We start from the raw sequence: 20,949 nt of genomic DNA on the forward strand, positions 1-20,949 counted from the left end.
CAGAACACACGTGGATTTCCACCAATCGCGTGTGAAAGTTCCCGGCACCCCGGAACACACGTACCCAGGCTAATCGCGTGTGGAACTTCCCGCACACCCCGAAACACACGTACCCAGGCCAGTTGCGTGTACTTCACTCCCCTCCGATCACACGCGATGACACTCGGACCGTATCCGAATACGGGAAACCCACGCACGGCAAAAGACGTGCACAGGCGTCAACGCGTCCGCCCACACGAAGGCAGGCGGAGCCGTCCCCGCGCACAGCATAAAAGTGCGCGCAAACAACAAACGCATATATACAGCTACGATGAATGCCCCATTTGTCGCTGCACTGATCGTGGGACACAGCAGGAGGAGGAGAATAGCCAGGGCACGCATTTTCGCACCACGGACAAGCCTTTTTGGGATGCCTGACGACCAGGTCTATGGCAGGTATAGGTTTCCACCCCATATCATCCTAGACCTGGTCAGGGAGTGGGAAGATGACCTCACATCCCCCACCCTTTGCTCCCAAGCATTGAGCCCCTTGGAGAAGCTGCTCAATGTCCTGCGTTTTTTGGCCACTGGGTCATTCAGCGGACCACGGCCATAGTGGGGGGGTCTCACAGGCCACGCAGTCACGCTGCCTACACCAGGTACTGGCAATCATGACAGCGCGCCCCTCAGTCCACAGGCACATATACATGCCCAGAACACCCGCAGAAAGGCAGGCCGTTGTCCTGGATTTTTTCAGGGTGGCACACTTCCCCAAAGTGCTCGGTGCCATAGATTGCACCCATGTGGCCCTTCGTCCACCTAGGGCCATTGAGCACATCTACCGAAACCGCAAGCACTGGCATTCCATCAATGTACAGGTGGTATGTGATGCAAAGGGAATCATTACCTCTGTCTATGCAAACTACCCTGGCTCCACCCATGACAGTTTCATATACAGAATGTCTGCCCTGAGCCGGGCCCTGGAAGCTGGGCAGCATGGAGACACATGGCTCCTAGGTCAGTACAAATGCCCTTGCACATGCATGCAAGTCACACACAGACAAATATCCAAACCCTAATAATCTCAACTATTATCACCTCCCCAGGGGACAGTGCCTACCCTCTGAGCAACCACATGATGACGCCAATCCGGAACCCCACCACACCACCCCAGGTAAGATACAACGCCGCCCATATTGCAACCAGGGGCATAGTGGAGCGCACATTCGGAGTGCTCAAGTCACGTTTCCGCTCCCTTGACCGCTCTGGTGGGCAACTACTCTATGCACCACCAATAGTGTGCAGGATCATTGTGGCAGCATGTGTCCTGCACAATGTTGCAACACGGCAGGGCGTCCCGGTGGACATGGTGGTGCCCCCACATCCCCAACCACAGGCACAGGCGCTGCCCATGGGAGGGGACAGGGCACGTGGCGAGGAAGCCCGGACCCAGCTTGTGGCCACATTTTACACCTAAACTCCCACCCCTGCGGAGTGCACACAGGCCTGGCACATACCAGGTGACAATTGATGATGACAAAGAGACAGTCAACTGTCATAACCCTACCACCCTGAGATAGTTGCCATGGAAGTGCCACATCGTCTGCATACCTAGCTACTTAAACACAAGCTATCCTGTGTGACCAAAAGGCACACATATGACATATGACATGATATGGGCCATACACAAGTATTCCAAGGCGCAATGAGGCAGGGAGGGGGGAACAAGGGAACACAGAGAACGGTACTACTAGGCCAGGTGTCATTGATATCATGCAAGTGCAGGGGTAGGGGGAATGGGAAAAGTGCAAGGGGAAGGGTGGGGGGGGAGTCCAGTACAGGGGAAGTAGCCCAAAAAAATAATACATAGGTCGCCTGGTGGCAACTACAAAGGTAAGTGCAGACAAGTGCTGGGAAGGGAGGGCTGTAGGGATAGAGAGACAGCACTGCAGTGCAGGGGTTGCCAGAGAGGCAGTGCAAGTGGAAAGTGGCTGGGCCAGGGACTGAGGTCGGTGAGAGTAGCCCATTTGCATCTCCTGTGCAGTTCCAGTGGAGAATTCTGCAAGGGAGAGGCAGAGAGTAAGCAGAAGCAAAGAGGAAGGTCTTGAGGTGCTTCCAGAACTGGAGATGGTTCCCCTCAAGTTCAAGTCAGGCCGGAAGTCTGTTCCAGGGGGAGGGCCCTGCTGCGGAGAGAAATCTTCCCCCAGCTAGTTGCTCTGAGAAGCGGATGACCCGGACATGCAAGGTGTGCATCACACACACCTGCAAAACAGGCCATGGCCATCACTGTCATGTCACTCAAACCCTCCCAAACATCAACATGACATGGCAAGCAATACCCATACACCAATGCAGTAACGATAAGGTACACATTGCCATGTCCTAAATGTACAGTGGCATCGGACACTGCTGCCTGACCCGGAATCAGATGAAATGACAGACCAACAAAATCTCCCACCCAAAATAAATTATTTCCAAATGCATTACAACAGTCGTAGACGTAACATCACAACGAATGCCTGTCTACATGCACATTATGCATTGCAAAATCAACACTGCAGCTCATGTGTGCAGTGTCCTACTCCTGCATCACACTGCTCAGCGCACAGCACAGTGAACAGCCATTGTGTGTGATGCACACCCTGAGCATCACATCTAAGTGACAGACCACGTCAAACATCAAATTAGGCATGTACTGGATCCAGGATCGGTCACAGAACATGTGCTGCCGGGACACAGTGGGCACCAAAAGGCAAACAGTGTACACGTGGATATGCAAGGGTGGGAGTACATGTAGTGCATCAGAGTGCAAGTGTGTGGTTCTGCAAGGACATGCACTCCACATATGCATGTGCACTCAAGTGACCATCAGTGTTCCCTACACATCACATGTGAACATCCACCATGTGTACACCCCAGCATGTCAAACCACAACTATCCCTTCGCACCTGAAAGGAAAACACAACACATGAACAGGCATTGATCACCAGAACACAACATGTACATAGGATACCACCATTACTATGTCAGAGTTCCCATCACACTGCAGGGCAAAGCAACTATCAACAACAACCCCCCCCCTCCCTCACAAATGACCATGACCCACTGAACAACTGCACCTGGGTCATGGAGCCTCCAAACCTCAATTCCACCTGGCCACAGGATCACCTTTACCCTTCGTCACCATCTCCCACCTTGTGTGTAAAAAGATGCCTGAACCCTCAGAATCCACACTCATTTCCAAAATCACAAAAACCAAGGCATAAAAACGAACCCGAACACCCTCCAGTAGATGACTTCACGTAGCAGTACCTCACAAAGGCCAAGTACTACCACAATGAAGCAAAAATCAAGGTAGCACAGCAAAACAATGTCACGACAGGATGTCAGACATGTGTGGTACATGACATAGGATGATGCACCATGAATGGATGTGTACTGTCACAGGTCCCCTGTACAGGCGCGGGAGTGTCACGAAACAACCACCCCCACCATGTCCCGGGTGCCTGCAAGGTCAAACTCACACAGGCCCCTGAGACCCTGGTGGGGAATGAGGTTCAGGGATATGCAGTCGGGACAGGTGTTGACACACTGGATGACTGGAATGAGTGGCAGGAGAGGGGAGGAGGAATGACACATGAAACTAGGGAATGCACGAAAATGTACAACCTGCATGAACACATACACAATCCAAACAAACTTGGACATCATTGTCATGGCCTTCTGTAGTCCAGGCTCAGGAGTGGTACGAACCAACCACCCCCTCTAGGGTTTTGGCACCTGCAAGTTCGGGGCTTACACAGGCATCCGCAACCCCAGTGGGGAAAGAGGGTCAGGGAACGTTGCTTGGATAGGCACGGGAAGCAGGAACACCGGGTAGAGGGTACAGGTTTCAAAATTGCATAGGATCACGGATGATTAGGGAGAAAAAAACATACCAAATTGAACCACACATACATCCATGCATCAGTACACTCCCCAGCAAGCCTATGCAGAGCAGTTTGTAAGAAAAACAACAAGACACTTAGCTCTGGTTTTGAGTGCTGGCCTCCTGCCTGCGCACTCTCAGGTCCGGTTACAGGAGCACTGCAATGTTGCAAAGAGAGCCACAGTCAACAACCTGTATGTACCAAACATGCCCCATAGCAACAAACTACTCTACAAACAGACAATCTGTGGTTGATGCTCCGTACCCATATATAACATCACCCCTGTGACGGGTCATACACAGTCAATGCAGTAAGTCAGCCGCTGGTGGGTGCGTGGCAAATGGAACACCAATGTGTCACAATTCACACAACATGCAATGTTCCCTGGGTAAGCAGACAGACCCATATAGCAAGCCATGACTACAGAGCAAGTTGCATACCACCATGACCGAAACAAAGTTGGCAGTGCATTTATCATGAAGTACGTGGAAAAGACATCCACTGCACCCGAGTATGTCCTTGGCTGTATGTCCCTGTGAGCTGCCCCTTTCCATGTCTCGGAAGGCTACATGGTTGATACAAGTGCCTCAATGGACCTTGGTGTACCGGAGGGTATGTGCCACTGCCCCTGCATGTGTCCCAGACAACCCTACTATCAACAGCCATCAGTCCACAAACACATCTGAGCTGCATTGTGTGCTACAACACCAATATTCGTCTAAGCTCACCCTCAGTGCTGTGACTAAGCCTGCATGTGCAACTCGCCTGGTGCAAGCTTTGCTGTGTCATGGCCCCCCTGTGATGCTCACCTTGCCTGGAGTTCCTTGGAACATGTCAGCAGTTCTAGGATGTGGGTCTGCAATCACTGTGCCTCTGCTTGTGCTCACATGTGCATGTGGGCACCAACAAACGGGTCCAGAATTCCGTCGTCCAATGGGCCATGTCTGCTGGCAAAGGTGCTCTGGAGGCTCATCCCCCTGCAGAAAGGGCATGAAACACATGATTAATGCTTCAAAGTCATCTGTGTGTGTCTCATCAGACATCTCATTACTTGACCATGTCAGAGACTCACATCACAAACCACACCATCAGTCCGTCTTTCACCTCTAAAGTGTGGAACACTATCTACAGCATGAATTGCAACAAGTACATGTACAGGAAAGATATGAAACATACTACACAATGCATAGCAATCAATGTCCACATTAATCATGACACACCCCATCTAGCAAAAGCTGCACAGTGGACAATGACACCTAAATCATCCCCACTAGGGGTGTCAACACAAGTCACACAGCACCAGACATGCCACAGATATGACAGTCCAAAGCCCTTGTGTAAAATGCTGTAACACCGAACCATCCTTGCGAGCCCATGGATAAGGGAGGCTGGAGTGGCATATGTGAGTCAAGGACCCCAAGCAGCAAACACATACACAAGACAACCATGAAGGGCCCAGCTGGAACAGACAGTGGATGCCTTCAAAAGCCACAAAGCACCGCACCGTCACATGAAAGCACAATAGACTAGCAATTTTAAACTAACTCAACTATTAACTAATTACACTAACTATGGAAAACCTACATTACCTATTTAAACTAACTATCAAACAGAAACGTAACTAACTAAACTAAAAGAAAAAATCAAAAATGGCCACATACGACACGGGGGGGAGGGGAGGCACCCAGGAGGGGGGAGGTACAGGGTGCTGCTCAACATCCACATGCGATGATGCTGAGCCAAAAAAAAATCCTCCATGGGCTCAACGCCTGCACATCACGACCTATGCGGGAGATAGATGGTTGTCCGAGTCTGGCTCATCCTGGAAAGGAGGACGTGGCACAGTAGCCTGGCCACTCCTAGCCGCAGCTTGCCCCTCGTCGGCAGCAAGTCTGCCGGACGGGTGAGCCTGGTTCTGTGTGGCGATGTGACGAAGGTCTGCATGCAGAACCTCACGTGATACACGTGCTTCCTCTTGCAAGGTAGCACGTGTAACACGGAGTTCCTCTTGCAAGGCCTGGCTGGACAACCGCTGCACCTCCCGGCAAGCCTGTAGCTCAGCCAAGATGGTACGCTCAAGCTGTGCAAACCTCTCCTCTGCCTGCTGCCTCTGGGACATCATAAGGACACCCAGAGTGGATCTGAGGGAAGCATACTCCTCCCTCAGGGCATCCATGTGCTCCTCTGCGTGAGCAGCAATTGCTTGACGCAGAGACGACATTTCAGCCTGGCGTTCCCTGTCTGAGGCCGCCATGCCCGGCCTGAGCGAGCGGGCCGTGGACCGTGCCGCCTGCTGCTGGAGAAGCACCTGTCTAGCAGTGGGGAGCACAGATCGGGCCACACGCTACATGCTCTCAGCGATGTTCTCCATTGCTGCCCCCTGCCATTCGGAATTGGCAGTCATGTCTTGCTCCCACTCAGTATACAGCGGTTGCGCGCGGCGACCGCGTTGCCGGGCTTGACCCCTGCGGGACCCAAGGACCGGGGGTCCTCGCTGTGTTGGCACCGCCTGCGGCTGCACGACTACATGCCCCCGTCGATGTGATGTCCCAGGCACATCAGTGACTGGTGTGGAGGGTGACCCTGCGTCCCGATCCACCACGGGCGGAGGAACCAAGACTGTCTGGTCCCTCAGTGCAGGTGTCGCAGACAGAGGAGTGTCCACATCAGAATCACTCACGCCTGACACATGGACTTGATGCTCATCCAACTCAACATGGACGTCTGAGTCGTCATCAAGGCTGGACTCATAGGCAGCCAGAGACAAGATGGACTGCAGCACTTGGGGGTTTTCGTGGCCTACCACCCCACGACCCCCACTAGTGCCGGGTTGATGTGGTGTTACCAACCCTGTGTCTGGCATGACAACACCATCCTCCGCCTCCATTGCGTCATCACCTGAAAAATAGAGAGAAAAAGGTCAATACACATGTCAGAAGCACACGACACACACACACACCGACAGCAAAGGCATCCGGCAGACATGTGACACACAACATATGACCTGGCATGCATGCTGGGTCTACTTTGAATAGCTTCTGTGATCAGACCTGTTGAAAGGTGGCAGTTTCCATGGAAGTGGGTCTATGCAGTGCAGAAAATGTGTACGCCACTCACTACCTACATGTACAAGCACTACATGGTGTGTGCCAGGAAATGTGAAGGCAGTGCAATGTCAAATTCAGACATCACGTGCATTGTGCATTCAATGTGTACCATGTCTAGAAGCCAAGCACCCCTCCACCCCAGTACCAAAGCAGGGATGCCTAGCATGGTATCAAAAGGCTGACCATACACCTGTGTATTGACAGGCAGTGTTGACTGGCATCAACAGCTTAATGTGATTCAAATTACAACACTGCAAATGATGCTGGGACAGTGGGCAGGACACATGATGGAAACTCCGGAGGCCGCCCACGTGTGAAGAAGACACAACAAGAGTTTGACAGAGTCATTGCCCATTGAACAGGCTGAGGCCTGTGAGCCCCACAGATTGTCAGAGCCTAAACATGTGTGCAACGCAGGACTGAGCCACAGTTGACATGGGAAGGCTGATGAGATGGCAGGCAATGTATGTAACCCAGGACTTATATTACAGTGATCATCCAGTCAAGGACACATAGGGGCATGCTTGCAATGCACATGGAGCATGAATGCGCACTCATGTCCCTGCGGGACATCTGACCCATGCACAGTACAAGTGAGATACCCTGCATCGAGTACTAAGGCTGTACCACACGGCATATGTCTGGCAGATTCTACGCTGGAAGTTAGCATCTACACAGGACACATGAACAAGAAAGTACACATTGGCAAGATTGAAGCAGACCAGTGCAAAGGTGGAACTGGGGTGCAGAGTGGCGGAGGAGGGGCAAGGGAGCATGCCTACATGGAGTCCCGCATGCAGGCAGAGGAGACATGCATGACGGTAGCATCGCATTACTTACACATCAGAACCATGTACACGTCACATGTAGCAGAAATCATGCACAACACATCCCACAAGTGAAACACACACGTCCTCAACAAACACGCATCAACACTCACTGGACTGGGCATCAAAGTCCAGCATCTCTCCCACTCCTTCGACCAATTCAGGTGGTATGAACTCCGCAACGAGAGCCTCATGCGGAGTGAGTTCTTCCTCCTCTGGTGCAGGCCCACCGCCAGTCACCAGAGTCAAGTTGTAATTTGAGGCACGCTTGGCCTTAGTGCTGCGCTTGATGTCATTCCAATGCTTTTTGCACTCCTGTGCCGTGCGCACCTCATGGCCGAATGAACTGACATGTTCCGCAACATGCTTCCAGTGGGTGTCACGTTGGGCAGCCGTAGTCTGACTATTGGCACCCACTAGCATGTCACGGCTGTGGCCCCGCACGTAGTCCACGAGGAAGTCTAGTTCCTGCTTACAGAAAGGCTTCTTCCTCGACGTGCAGGAGGTCGTGGCTGTATGTGGGATCCCAGCCTGTGCTGCAGGTGCAACCTTCCTCCTCTTGGACTGTGGCGCAGACCCTGGCTGGCTAATGCCACCCTGACCAGTATGGCCAGTGGGTTCGGTGGATTGAGCCAAGGGAGTGGCAGGTGGAGGGATGACCAAAGGCCTGACTTATGTCAGTGGCAGCTGGGTGCCCACTAATGGACCCTGCGCAGCAACATCAGCTGTGGCAGGGTCATTGACCGCAACGGTCCTGGTTGGCAGACTCACAACCGGGGTGCTGTTGGGTGCATCTGCCCCTGCACTTGCCAACACCCGGCTGTTCGGGGCAGCAGATGACATGACTGCCCCAGGGACACGTGTCTTGGTCTGAGCAGCCCGGCCTGCCCCTATGGTTTCCCCCCTGGCCTGTTGGAGATCTACCAAGGGCTCTTCAAGTGCCAACGCAGCCTGCGCTGGCAGACCCTGAGCCTGGGTGGCGGTGTCCACAGCTGCACCTGCAGCTACCACTACCTTTGGGCCCGTGGCAGTCGATGGAACGGACTGCCGGGTCATATGGGTGCCAGTGCCAGATGCAGGAGCTGCATCCCCGGAACCACAGGGGGTGGTGGCATGGCTGCACCGACACATGGCACAACATTGTGCTCAAGTGGCGCACCCCTGCCTCTCCCCCCTCTGTGGCTGCCCTGGACAACCTGGAGTCCCCCTACTCCCTGGTCACCACGGCCACGTCCCCAACCACGCCCACCACGAGGAGTACGCCCAGCTGAGGCACCCCTCACCTTTGGTGGCCTCCCAACCATGGCACAGATGTAGTAGCGCTGGCACAGATGGAGTGGTGCCAATGGGAGGTGTACACCACAATTGACCTGGGCAATTGGGGTGAAGGGGGTGGGAAGCAAGATGTTAACAGCCCCCCTGCACCTGCGAGGCTGTATGTGACCCCGGTGATGTAGTGACGGGTCACGGAACGCTCAGACACCCCAAAACTGCAGTAAAACCGTGCACGCAACCCTGCAGCCTACGTGCGTGGATTCAACCTCCCGCAGTACGCAGTGGCACCCAGTAACACGAATAACGCGTACGCGTGGGACACGCAGGCTACTATGACATCGAAAATGGGTGCGATACACAGCGGCACCCGCAGTGGGAAAAAGAGCGTGTGCGACTCACCATCTGACTAGCGCGATGCAGAAAAACACGCATAGCCAATAGCCCCGCCAAAAGAAGAGATACGTCCTTGATAGCTGTGAAGTTGTGATGGCGCGCGAAACAACAGGAAGCAGCAACACACGTCGGTCTCCACAAAAGGCACATACAGCGAACTGCTGGGCCCGCTCACCTTTAACCCGTGCTGAGGGAAACGCAAGCACGCGTCACGTCACTTACGCGCATGGGCCCTTTCCTCGTATTACATGCGGATGTGCAGTTTTTCACGTGCGCTTACGCTCATGGGCCCTTTTCTTGTATTACACGCGGACGTGCAGTTTTCCACGCACGCTTACGCGCATGGGCCCTTTCCTCGTATTACACACGGATGTGCAGTTTTTCACGTGCGCTTACGCGCATGGGCCCTTTCCTTGTATTACACGCGGACATGCAGTTTTCCACGCACGCTTACGCGCATGGGCCCTTTCCTCGTATTACACGCGGACGTGCAGTTTTTCACGCGCGCTGAAATGCCCATGCACGTCTGTACGCGTCACTTCACAGGGGCGCTTGCGCTTGAGGGGCCTTCTGTCCAATGAAAATGCGTATGTGTGCAGACGCGCTTACGCGCTAAGGGCCTTTCCTCGAATTACACGCTGACGTGCAGATTTTTCACGTGCCAAATCACTCCGTATCAAGCTGGCCACGCGTAAACACACGGAAGACCACGCTCCTGCCCAAAAGGCCGAACTACTGCCCCCCAGAGCACCAAGCACCCTTCCACCTGCCATCTGCTGCTGCCTGACTGCCTGCTGCCCACGTGCCCTGCCATTTGCTGCCTGCACATCAGCCAGGGGTGCTGTTGCTGTGACCACCCCTGCTGGAACCGAAGACTCCCGACTGGGATTCCATCACTCCACAGCCCAGCCCCAGGACCCAGTTGCCCACCCACTCCTGCCTCTGGGGTTGTCATGTCGGGGCAAACACCATCTGGGACCACTGACAACCCCCGGCCAGAGAGGCAGAGGGGCACCAGCTTCAGTGCCACCGTAGTTGGTCTCCTGGTGGAGCAAGTCCTGGGGCATTATGATGCCCTCTTCGGAAGTTCCTGCGCCGACAAGGAAGGACGGACTCGGATCTGGACTGACATCATGACTTCCATCAACGCAGAGGGGGTGGCAGTCCGCGACTTACAACATGTCAAGAAGCGCTGGGAGGACTTCAGGTCCAGGACCCTGAACAAGGCCCGGCGCCTCTTGAAGGCAGCGGATGCCAAGGGGCGCCGGGGCCACTTGTCGGAAGAACAGATGAGGGTCCTGGAACGCATATCCCCAGCGCTCCACGTCCAGGTCCTTGAGAAGCAGACCCGTCTGGAGTCGAGCGGTGAGTGTACAGGCATCCTGATTATGAGCAGTGCGTGTGGTGATTATTCAGTAGTGTGCAGGTTGCACATCTGTTTGTATGGGGTCGAGTATGGGTGGGGTGTACAGGGCCGTGGGGCTGACACATGCGAGGGCTGTAATGTGTGAGACATGGATGGTGCTTGTGTGTGTAGGCTTGCATGCCAAATGCAGTTGTGTGGGCACACATGTTTGGATGAATGTGTATGTAAGTAGACATGTCTGTGATGTCACGCATGTATGTTGTTTTTGGCTGAATGTATCAGCACTGTGTACATGTGCATGTGTGTGTATTTGACAAGTGTGCAAAAGTGATGCAACATGGATGCATGTGACAGCGGTATGTGGAAGCCTGATTGGCAGATGTGACATGGATGCCCGTCTGAACACTGCGACACTTGGCAGAGGTGTACACATGCATGCAAGTGTGGTGGTGTGTGTATATGTGTGGTGCACTTCCTGTGTTGCATGTGATGTCTGGCTCATCTTTGGCTGCTCATGCTGTTGTATGTGTATGGATGGTGGTGGCAGTTGCGATATGGCTGTGGTATGGCTCATGTGTGCGAGTTGTAATGACATGTGTGTTGGGGATTGTGATGACATGTCTGAGGTTTGCCAATGCCACTCATGTACAACTGTCATGTGTGTATGTGTCTATTGTACAGTGCCCTGATGCCAGTCTTTTGTTTCTCCTTGTATGCAGCGTCAACTGATGAAGAGGGCGGAGAAGGTGCTGTGGAGCACAGCGGCGGGGATCCCACCGCCAGCCAGAGACTGTTGGGTGTCCTGACCCACGTTTAAGCTATCCTGCTACAACATTTGGTGCTGTGGGCTTAGGAAATTCAAGATGGCGGAAAACCCACATGTGCGCCGAAATCCAGGAAAGCTGCGCAGTTTGTGCGCCCACCAAAATGGTTGCCTCACTTGCCACCCACCAGTGCGAGAATGAAAGGCCGGGTTGCCATGAGGGAAATGGGTTGCCAAAGGAAAAACAGTAGCGCCGGTTAGCTTCAAAGCGCTTTAAAACCACCATTGGACTACCCGCACAGTAGTCTGAAACCATTGGGAATGGCAATGCTGATTGCCAAATGCAACCTAGAAGTGTGGGGAATTCATTTCTTAAATCCCAAAAATGAGTGCAGTACCAGTACTCACCACTATCCAAAAGCCGGCGTTTTAAAACCACTCTGTGTGTTTTTCTGAAGGCAAGCAAAATGCCTATTTCAAACCTTGCAACATGTGCAAAATATTCACTGAACACCAGCAGACATTTGGCAGAATGGAGTTTTGTGTGCCTACAAAATCTGGGAAATGAAGAGCCCAAAAACAATGCTTATAACAAAAATGCTATGGAGTCAGCAGCTTAAGCCTAACTGCAACTGGATTTAAAACCACCAAAATCGAAAATGTTAAATTAAATGAGTGACCTATGTTTGGTGTCACATGCCTTTGTAACTGTTGAAATGTCATAGTTTTGCACTTAGAATCAGCATTCTAGCTGCATGTGTAAAATTACAAGTTATTTTAAAAGCAACAAAAAGTTAGCTGAAGGTCTGGCTTAAGGAACTTGATTTTGCCTAGCAACTACCCATCAGGAGTGAAACTTGAGTCACCACTGTGTTCCCAGGCCAACCTTCCTTTTGCTGCCCAGGCTAAGGATATGCCATCTATCTGATAATTGAATTATCTGTGCTCTGCAAGAGAGTGAACAAAGCCCTCTTCACTCAGGCAAAGGTTTTTATTACCGCAGTCGTAAATTGTAGCTTCCTCTTGGCAGGAGCTGGGAGGAGCACTGCCTGTGAGAGCAAGCTGGCTTGGCAGAACTGGAAAGAACCAGAAATTCAACCTTGTGCTGAGGGTAAACCACACCCCTTTGGAGCCAGAACATAACTTTAAAAAGATGAATAACTCATAGAGCGGACATGTGAAAATTTTATAAATGATACCATAATTCTTGTGATTTTTCTGCCCACAGTTTAAGACGTGGTAGGAACCGGTGGTATGTTCAGGGGGGTTTTAGCGGAAAAGTGGATATTACTCTAAATGTGTGCATGTTAAAAATCTGAAACTTCATCAGTTAATGTCCCTACCCCCTGCACACATGTATGTAAAGTTGGGTCCATGTCGGAAATTGAAAAAGCAGTTAAAAAGTGAAATATGTGCCAGTTCTGAATGCAAGCTCCCAGGAAGAGCAGAGTTTGAACAGGGGATACCTCCTGTGATGCATGATGGGTGCATATGATTTTAAAACAATATGTACCTCTGCAAATATGTATTTGTTTCAAATCTAGATTTGTGTGTAAGTTGACAGGAGGAGTGGACTTTCTGCAGGCTGTAAAATGACATCAATCTGACTCACAGTTCAGTTTGCCAATCAAGCGGAGGAATGGAAGTTTGACCAATTAGAAGCTGAGAGAGAGGTAGGGTCAGTGATGCTAGAACACACCCACATTCTAAACACATAAAAGCAGACAGACAGGACAGATAGGGACTTCAAAATCCATCTGCCGCTGGAAGCCCTGCCGGAAAAATTCATACTTACCTCCATCAACCTCCAGAGAGCCAAACTAGAGACTTCAATCTATCCAGAACTAAGAGACCAGACCAGAGAGACCCAGACCAGCAGAGAGAGTGACCCAGATCACTGTGAAGTGCAGAGGCCAGACCAGACCAGACCAGAGCCCGGTCCAAAACCCTGACCAGATCCATGGCGAGGCCCATTTCACCCAAGAATATAGTGTGAGTACCTAGAAAACTGTGCAGAACCAATCTCCTAGTTCAAATCATATAATTCAATCTATTTAACCTAGGTAGAACTGCCTCCTAACTGTCACCTGTCATTTTAGCTGCAAAAGCTGCACGTGTCTTTTTGAACTTTAAAATTTCGAATCTGAAAAGCGACCTTTATTCAATCGTTCATATCTCCGCAACCGTTTGTGCTAGAGACTTGCAATAACTTTTATTTAAAAGCTTAGAACCGTAGCTTTGAATCGCACCAAGAACCGCATTCCTACCCCTTATAGTTTTACCGCAATCGCGGAACACGCATCCGCGAATTTTACCGCGATTTGCAATTTCTTCACATGTAAAAACTGCTGCTGCTTGCCTTCCATTTGCCAGAAATTCGTTTGACCTGCTAACTATCCCTGCATCATTGCTAGTGTGAGCCTGGACTAATATTAACTAGATACCACTCACCCTGAACCTCTGAAAAGGGAATTAAAAGCATTTTAGCATATTTTTTTAATTCATTGCCAGCACATATCAAAGCAATTTGGGCCTGTGTTTTCAAAACTCCTATCTGTTTTCTGTAAGCTTGCTGGGATTGAACTGAATCACATTTGATTGCATTTCTGAGAACTGTGTGCTTCCTTCCATTTCCTTGCCTTGCATCAAGGGGGGGAGGGGATTGCCAGAGAAAAGTGATTACATTGTTTTGTTGAAATCATATTGAGTATTTCTATACTGCATTTCATTCATTCAACCTTGCATCCATTTGAACTCTATAAAGCATTTTGTACCACCTTCTTCTTTTGTTCCTATTTACCAGTGTGCTACCTTATCCATTTCATGTCAACTCATTAGTGATTATAAGAAGTGTGCTAGTGCCAGATTCTCCGTTGTTGATCTTTATCATATCAGATTAAGTGTGCTATTCAATTATTAATTTATTATAAAGCGTGATATATATATATCTATTTTAAATTATCAAATAAACCTTTTAAACTTGCAAAACAGAACTACTTCTTGGCTCAGTGGGGTCAGGGGGATTCCAAGAGAGGGGTGTTATACAGGGGTAGTCATCCAGAACGCATGAACTGGACCTAAAGATATATCAATAAGGGTTTTCATTCAGTATTCTAGACTAGGCGTTAACTTAGCTGTAGTGCTGAATTGAATCCTCTTACAAATTGGGGGCTCGAGCCGAGACGTTGGGTTAGATTTACCAGTTGTGCAGCTTAATACAGTGTGCTAACTGACGGGATACATACACCCGGTCGGATCACCACGCTGCATTACGCTGTGAAGCATTCCTCAAAAGGGACACTCCAAGAAAAGTTCTGTTCTGCAAAAATAAAATACTAACTTCTGTAAGTCAGGACAGAGACCAATCTCTAGAATGACGACCTTAGTAGACATGAAAATAGCCAGAGAGCACCTCTTGCATAAGCTATTTGTGAGAGGTGAATGGACCGAACAGGGCCAGGATGTGTGGTTGCAGGCCATCACACAACAGGTCACTGAAACAGGGTCAGATATATATATAGAGATCAGGGTCCCTTACATGTGGCCCTGAGTGAACTATATATGGCTCCTAAAGCCAAAGAGGAACACAATAAGATCGCCAGGATAGCAGCATACCTGTACCTATATATGGGAGACATGCAGGATAGATGTGCTGAAAGCCAAAATCTGGCAAATAGGCAACAGATGGCATTACAGAAGGTCCAATCTGATCTGGACTCTTCTGAGCAGAGGCTGCAGAGGAGCCAGGAGTCAGAAAATGACAGCAGACTGTACATTACTAAAATAAAGGAGGATATGGATGTGCTGCAAAAGGAAAAGTCAGAACAGGATACTAGATTTCTGGCCCTGCAGAAGGAGCACCAAGACAGTTTGGACTCCTTACTGCAGAGCCAGAAAAAGCTGGAGCAACAGATCAATTTCAACAGGGCATGCACAGAGCAGGTAGCCACCCTGCAAATCCAACTAGACAGAGAGAAAGAGGAGAGCAATAAACTGATCCTGAAAGACCTGGATACCCAGGCAGAGTTTGATCAGGAGCGCCAGAAAGCTGGTGCCTTCCAAAGGCAAAGGGACGACCTGGCGGCACAAATGCAGGCTCTTAGTCAGGAAAGAGACGCCTTAGGCCAGGAAGTCTGCCATTTAAAAAGGAAAATGGAAGAAAATCACCTGGCCCACCAGGGACTGGGTGACCTCCAAAAAGAAAACCAGAACTTGCTAGAGCACACCAGGAGGGTGGAGGATGCTCTAGCAAGAAAGGAGCAGGCCAATAGGGACACAGCTCAGGAGGTAACCCTCCTGCAGCAAAGACTGGCCCAGTTCTCCAGGACCAACCAGGAAGCACAGAGGGAAAATGAGGCCCTCTGTCAACACAATGATAGGCTCCAACAGCAGGTAGCGATGCAGGAGAGACTGATAGAGTCGAGTAAGGCCTTAACTGAGGAACTGAAGGCACAAATGCAGGCTCTTGCATTGCAACAGGGAGCAGGGGCGGATAGAGATGAGGTTCGCTGGGAAATGGAAACTCCGGAGCATAACCTCAGGAGCCCTAGTACCAGAGGCCCTCATACCTCTCAGTCCCTGGACTCTGCCACCCCCATGTCCCCTGGCGCACATGAGCACAGGGCCGCAGGGATGGCAGATTACTATCCAGCTAAGAGTATGGGGCTCATAGGCCAGTACCACTCAGGAATGGAGGGGTGGGCATCCGGGTATGGGCACCCAAGTACAGTACAGTTCAATGGGGAACCCCAGGAGAGTAGGCCCATTAAGGGCATCCTGAAAACCTCTGCCCAGTTAGGTCAGTGGAGGGGGTACCCATCAAATCCTGGCAGCAAGGAGGAATCTGAAGACTCCTCTGAACTGCGCAGGACACAGGAGACCAGGTCCCCACATTCTGCCAGCCATTCCCAGGCTCGCAGAATCCGGGAAAACCTGGAAGAACAGACGGGAACCTCTGGGAGCAGTGCCTCTGAGTCCGAGGAAGAATGGACAAGGGTTACCCGAACCAAAAGGCCAATAAGGCAAAAAGGGCCTTGCTTAAGGACCCCTTAAAGCAGATTAAGGCGATCAGGAGCGTCATCACGCCTTACCATAAGAACGCTAAGTATTCTGTTTGGGAGCACTTAGAGTTGTTTGAACAAATGATGGAGACTTTCCATTTGAAGGACAGCCAAAGCTGCATTCAATATGTAAAGTGGACCTTCTCCCCGGAATACTCCAGTTTCTTTGCGGGGCTGGAGGACCAAAATCATTTAAGATGGTCCACCTATAAGGCGGCCATCCTGAAACATTTTTCTGTTCACAGAAATCCTCAAGAGGCTCGCAAGGCAGCCTACAATTTGCAATGTGGGGAGGATCAGGCCCCACAAGAATTTGTGCAGGAGTTAAAGCGGGCTTTTGCACAGACCACAAGAAGGGTGCGCACGGATAGCCGTGAATTTATAAACACGTTTTTCCATGCCTTGCCCAAATATATCATGACCCAGCTCGTGAGGGATTTTCACGAGAAAAGATCTTTAGACTGGGTCATTGAACAGGCTACCCGCATCTATGAGGTGCAGAAGCCCATAGAAAATAAAAGCAATGCCCAGAAAAACCCCAAAGCCAACAGCACCCCTGCTGCTGCCAAGGTGGCAGAGGTAAAGGTCACCCCCGTTTTGGATTTGGAGATGGGGGGGCCTAAAAACCTACCTGCACCTAATAATGCTAGGCCCAGAAGGTCCTCGGGCCAGTCGCAGACAGGGAGCCAGGGAGGCAGCCCCACAAATGGGGTCCCTCGCTCTCCTGACTATGTAAGTCCTCGCTACAAAGGTAACAGACCCATCCTGGGTTATGTGTGGACTCCTCCAGCCCAAGGGGGGGGATCCAGCCAAGCACCTAACCCAGGGAACTTCCCTCCAAACTTCCCACAGGAGGGCAGAAATTTACCAAACCCTGGGCAGAACTTTTTCCCCAGATATCCACCCGACTTCCAACCCCAAAATCATCCATCCTTCTTTCCTCAATTCCCTGAGCCCAGACCACTGAATCCGGGAGAGGGGAGGCCAAGGGTGGAGGGGTACCAAAATCTTCCCAACCAGGGGTACTACCAGAGGAGGGACAGCTACCCTTCCCGGGATCAGCCCAGGGGAGAAAACAGGGCCCCGTATCAGCCTGAGCGGGTTTCCCAGTTAGAGCGCCAGGTTCAAAACATGGCGCGGGATATGGGTCATATACTGAGGGCACAGCAGAACCCTCAGATCAGCATGCCGGCGCAGAACGCACCCAACTCTGGACCTGGTGCTCCAGAACAATGACGGGGGCAGCACCCCGATAAATCACCGGTTCCCAGGGAGGAGGCACAAAGGGAAGGGGGGTGTAAAGCCTTGGAGGAAGCTTCCTTCCTCACTTGTAAACAGCCCCTGGAAACCCAGGAACCGGAAACAAAATCTCTTGCCCCTGAAAGTCTGCCTCCTAAGGAGCAGAGGGGGGGTAGGAGAAACAAAAGACCCAAACAGACTCAGTTTGGGGAGGAGGTACAGATCTTCCAATTTGAGGGAGAGGGATCCACAGAGGATCCTGGGAAAAGGATCTTCTCCTTCAGAGAGGGGGGGAACTCCTCCCAAAGAAAAATGGGTCCCTAGGGATGCAAATCTAGACTGGGGAGATGTGGAGACTGAGCTACCGCCGCCCACCATCTCATCCCAGAACCAACAGCAAGAAAATCCCCTGGTTCAAACCCATCCTGGTGACTGCCTCCAAAAAGGGGGGGGCGGCCCAGAACCGGAACCAGGGGAACCCACAATGGCTCTGATCTCCAGTTGCCAACTTTTTCTTTCAGATTCCCAAGGCTCTCCACAGAATTCTGCCCAAAATTCTTCTCTCGCGATGTCCAAAACCAGAAAATTAGCCCACCAGTTGTCCAAAAATGTACATTATCTGTGCCCCCTTGAGGAGAAGGAGGGAAGATATTATGCACCGGTACAAGTACAGGGGCAGGGTACAATATCGGCACTGGTGGACACTGGATCTCAAGCTACCCTTCTGTCCAGAAGGGCCTTTGACGAACTGAATGCAGGAAGGGGAGAGAATTACCAAATTCCTCTCACCTCTCTTCCTGGACAACTGCAGAACTTTGACGGGAAGGAAATTCCCGTTGAGGGGACTGCAGACTTGGACATTAAGATCGGGCGACACAAGTTGAAACACCCGGTCATAGTTGTGACCCCGGAGGGCACCCCTTGTTTACTAGGGAATGACCTCCTGAGAAGGTTGTCACCCCTAATAGATTGTGTAAACAAGGTCCTCTGGACCCAGACTAGCCGACCAATAAAATTGAAACAGAGTGTCAACCATGTTAGTTTAAACGGCACATGCCACATGGTTGAACAAAAATCTGACCAAGTAGAATTTCACTTCCAGAACAACCAGATTCCAGACGTGACAGTAATAGCAGTAGGACAACAGACTGGTGATGGGGGGTCCTCTCTATTTCTGAAAATCAACCTTCCTTCCAGTCTAAAGTGGTATTCCACGCTGGAAGGAAACACTCTGAAATTCTATACTAATCCACAATCTGAAACTCCCACTCCTATAGTCCAGAAGGAGGTGAAATCAGCTCAGAGCCTGGCTGATATTCAGCAAATTGGAGAGCAGTTGTTCATCCCTGTTCAGTTAAATGATGGGAAGGACTCTGTTCTCGCTCGAGTGTGTGTGAACAACGGTAAGAGCTTCATCAGCGAAGCCATGTTCCGCCAACTCCCAAAAGATCCAGCCATTCCCACCTTCAAACTGATAGACAAATGGGAAATGGACCTGGAAGCACCTAATTCCAAACATCTCCTGCCAAGCAGGTGTATGCTCAAAATCTCCATTGGCAACAAGAGCATAGTCCACAATTGTTGGGTCGTGCGAGACGTCCCTGCCGCCTTTTACTTAGGCAGTGACATTCTCAATCGCTTCGCCATTAGTTTGGACCTAATAAACTTCAAAGCTTGGTCCCGATTAGCGGATAATCCTATGGGCTTTGATGATCCAGAAAAAGCATTTAGGTCAGCTCAATTGCTACCTTATGCAGTTGAAATTCAGGTTAAAGAGGAAGTCACCATCCCAGAAAGGACCCGACAATTCTCCCTGGAAGTGAAAGTTAAAAGGGGACAAGAGTTGAAAAACCCTGATGCCTACATACATCTAAATGCTTCTCTCCAACAGCAAGGGTTAGGGGTAAACCCGACTCCATTAGTCAACATAGAACATGACCCCATTCTAATAGAGGTGGATAACAGCGACTTAAAGAGTATTACTCTAGCCGCAGGCACCATTATTGGAATGGCGGTTGATGACCGACATTTTTCCATTGATTTAGGTAATGAACTGTTAGGACCAATCCCCAAGGACTGTTTTGACAGTGACAGTGAGGACAACACAACACCAGACAGGATTTTTACCCGGCATGGGGGGAACTTCCTGGTGTACACTTCCTGCCCCTATGGTAAGGAAGATGTGACTTGTGACTTCAGGAGGGATGAGGTGATTTTCCAGGTCCATGAGGGCTGCCTTTCCCACCTGAAGCCTCCGGTCCAAATCAGCACTCTAACCAGGGACTTCTCCACCCAGCTGGAGGAGGCCGCTGAAATAGCCAAACCAGAAGTCTTTCCAGGCTTCAGGCAGATGGTGGAAGAGAGAGTCAACCTAGCTGATGCCTGTGTGACTCTGGAACAAAAGCAAAAGTTGAAACAAGTTTTCTTGGATTTCCAAGATCTCTTTGCGGTAGACTCATATGACTGTGGTCGCACTGACATCCACACAACAACAATCCCCACGGACCCTGGCATGACTCCTGTGTTTGTGAAGCAATATCGCTTGCCTCTCGCATCAATGGAGTCCCTTACTGAAATAATTAAGAACCTTGAGTCCCGGGGAATAATCCGTCCAGTCCACAGCACCTTCAATAATCCGGTGCTGGGAATATTGAAGCCAAACGGCCAGTGGAGACTCTGCGCCGACCTCAGGGAGCTCAACAAACGGGTCCATACTTCCCGATGGCCTCTTCCCTACATTGACCAAGGGCTGGCCCAGATCCAGGGGTCACAGGTATTCACTGCAATAGACCTGACCAATGGATACTGGACCGTGCCTGTCAGCAGGGAGGACCAATACAAACTGGCTTTTACCTTTGGGGGCCAGCAGTACACATGGACCCGGACTCCCTTCGGATACCTCAACTCCGGTAATGAATTCAACATTTTTCTACACAAGGCCATGCCTGACTTGGGTGCAAGGGGTAACCTGGCTTATGTAGATGATGTCCTCATCAAAAGTTCATCTGTGG

Source organism: Ambystoma mexicanum, chromosome 3p (assembly GCF_040938575.1).
Source record: "Ambystoma mexicanum isolate Mex_15411 chromosome 3p, UKY_AmexF1_1, whole genome shotgun sequence".
Taxonomy (NCBI): domain Eukaryota; kingdom Metazoa; phylum Chordata; class Amphibia; order Caudata; family Ambystomatidae; genus Ambystoma; species Ambystoma mexicanum.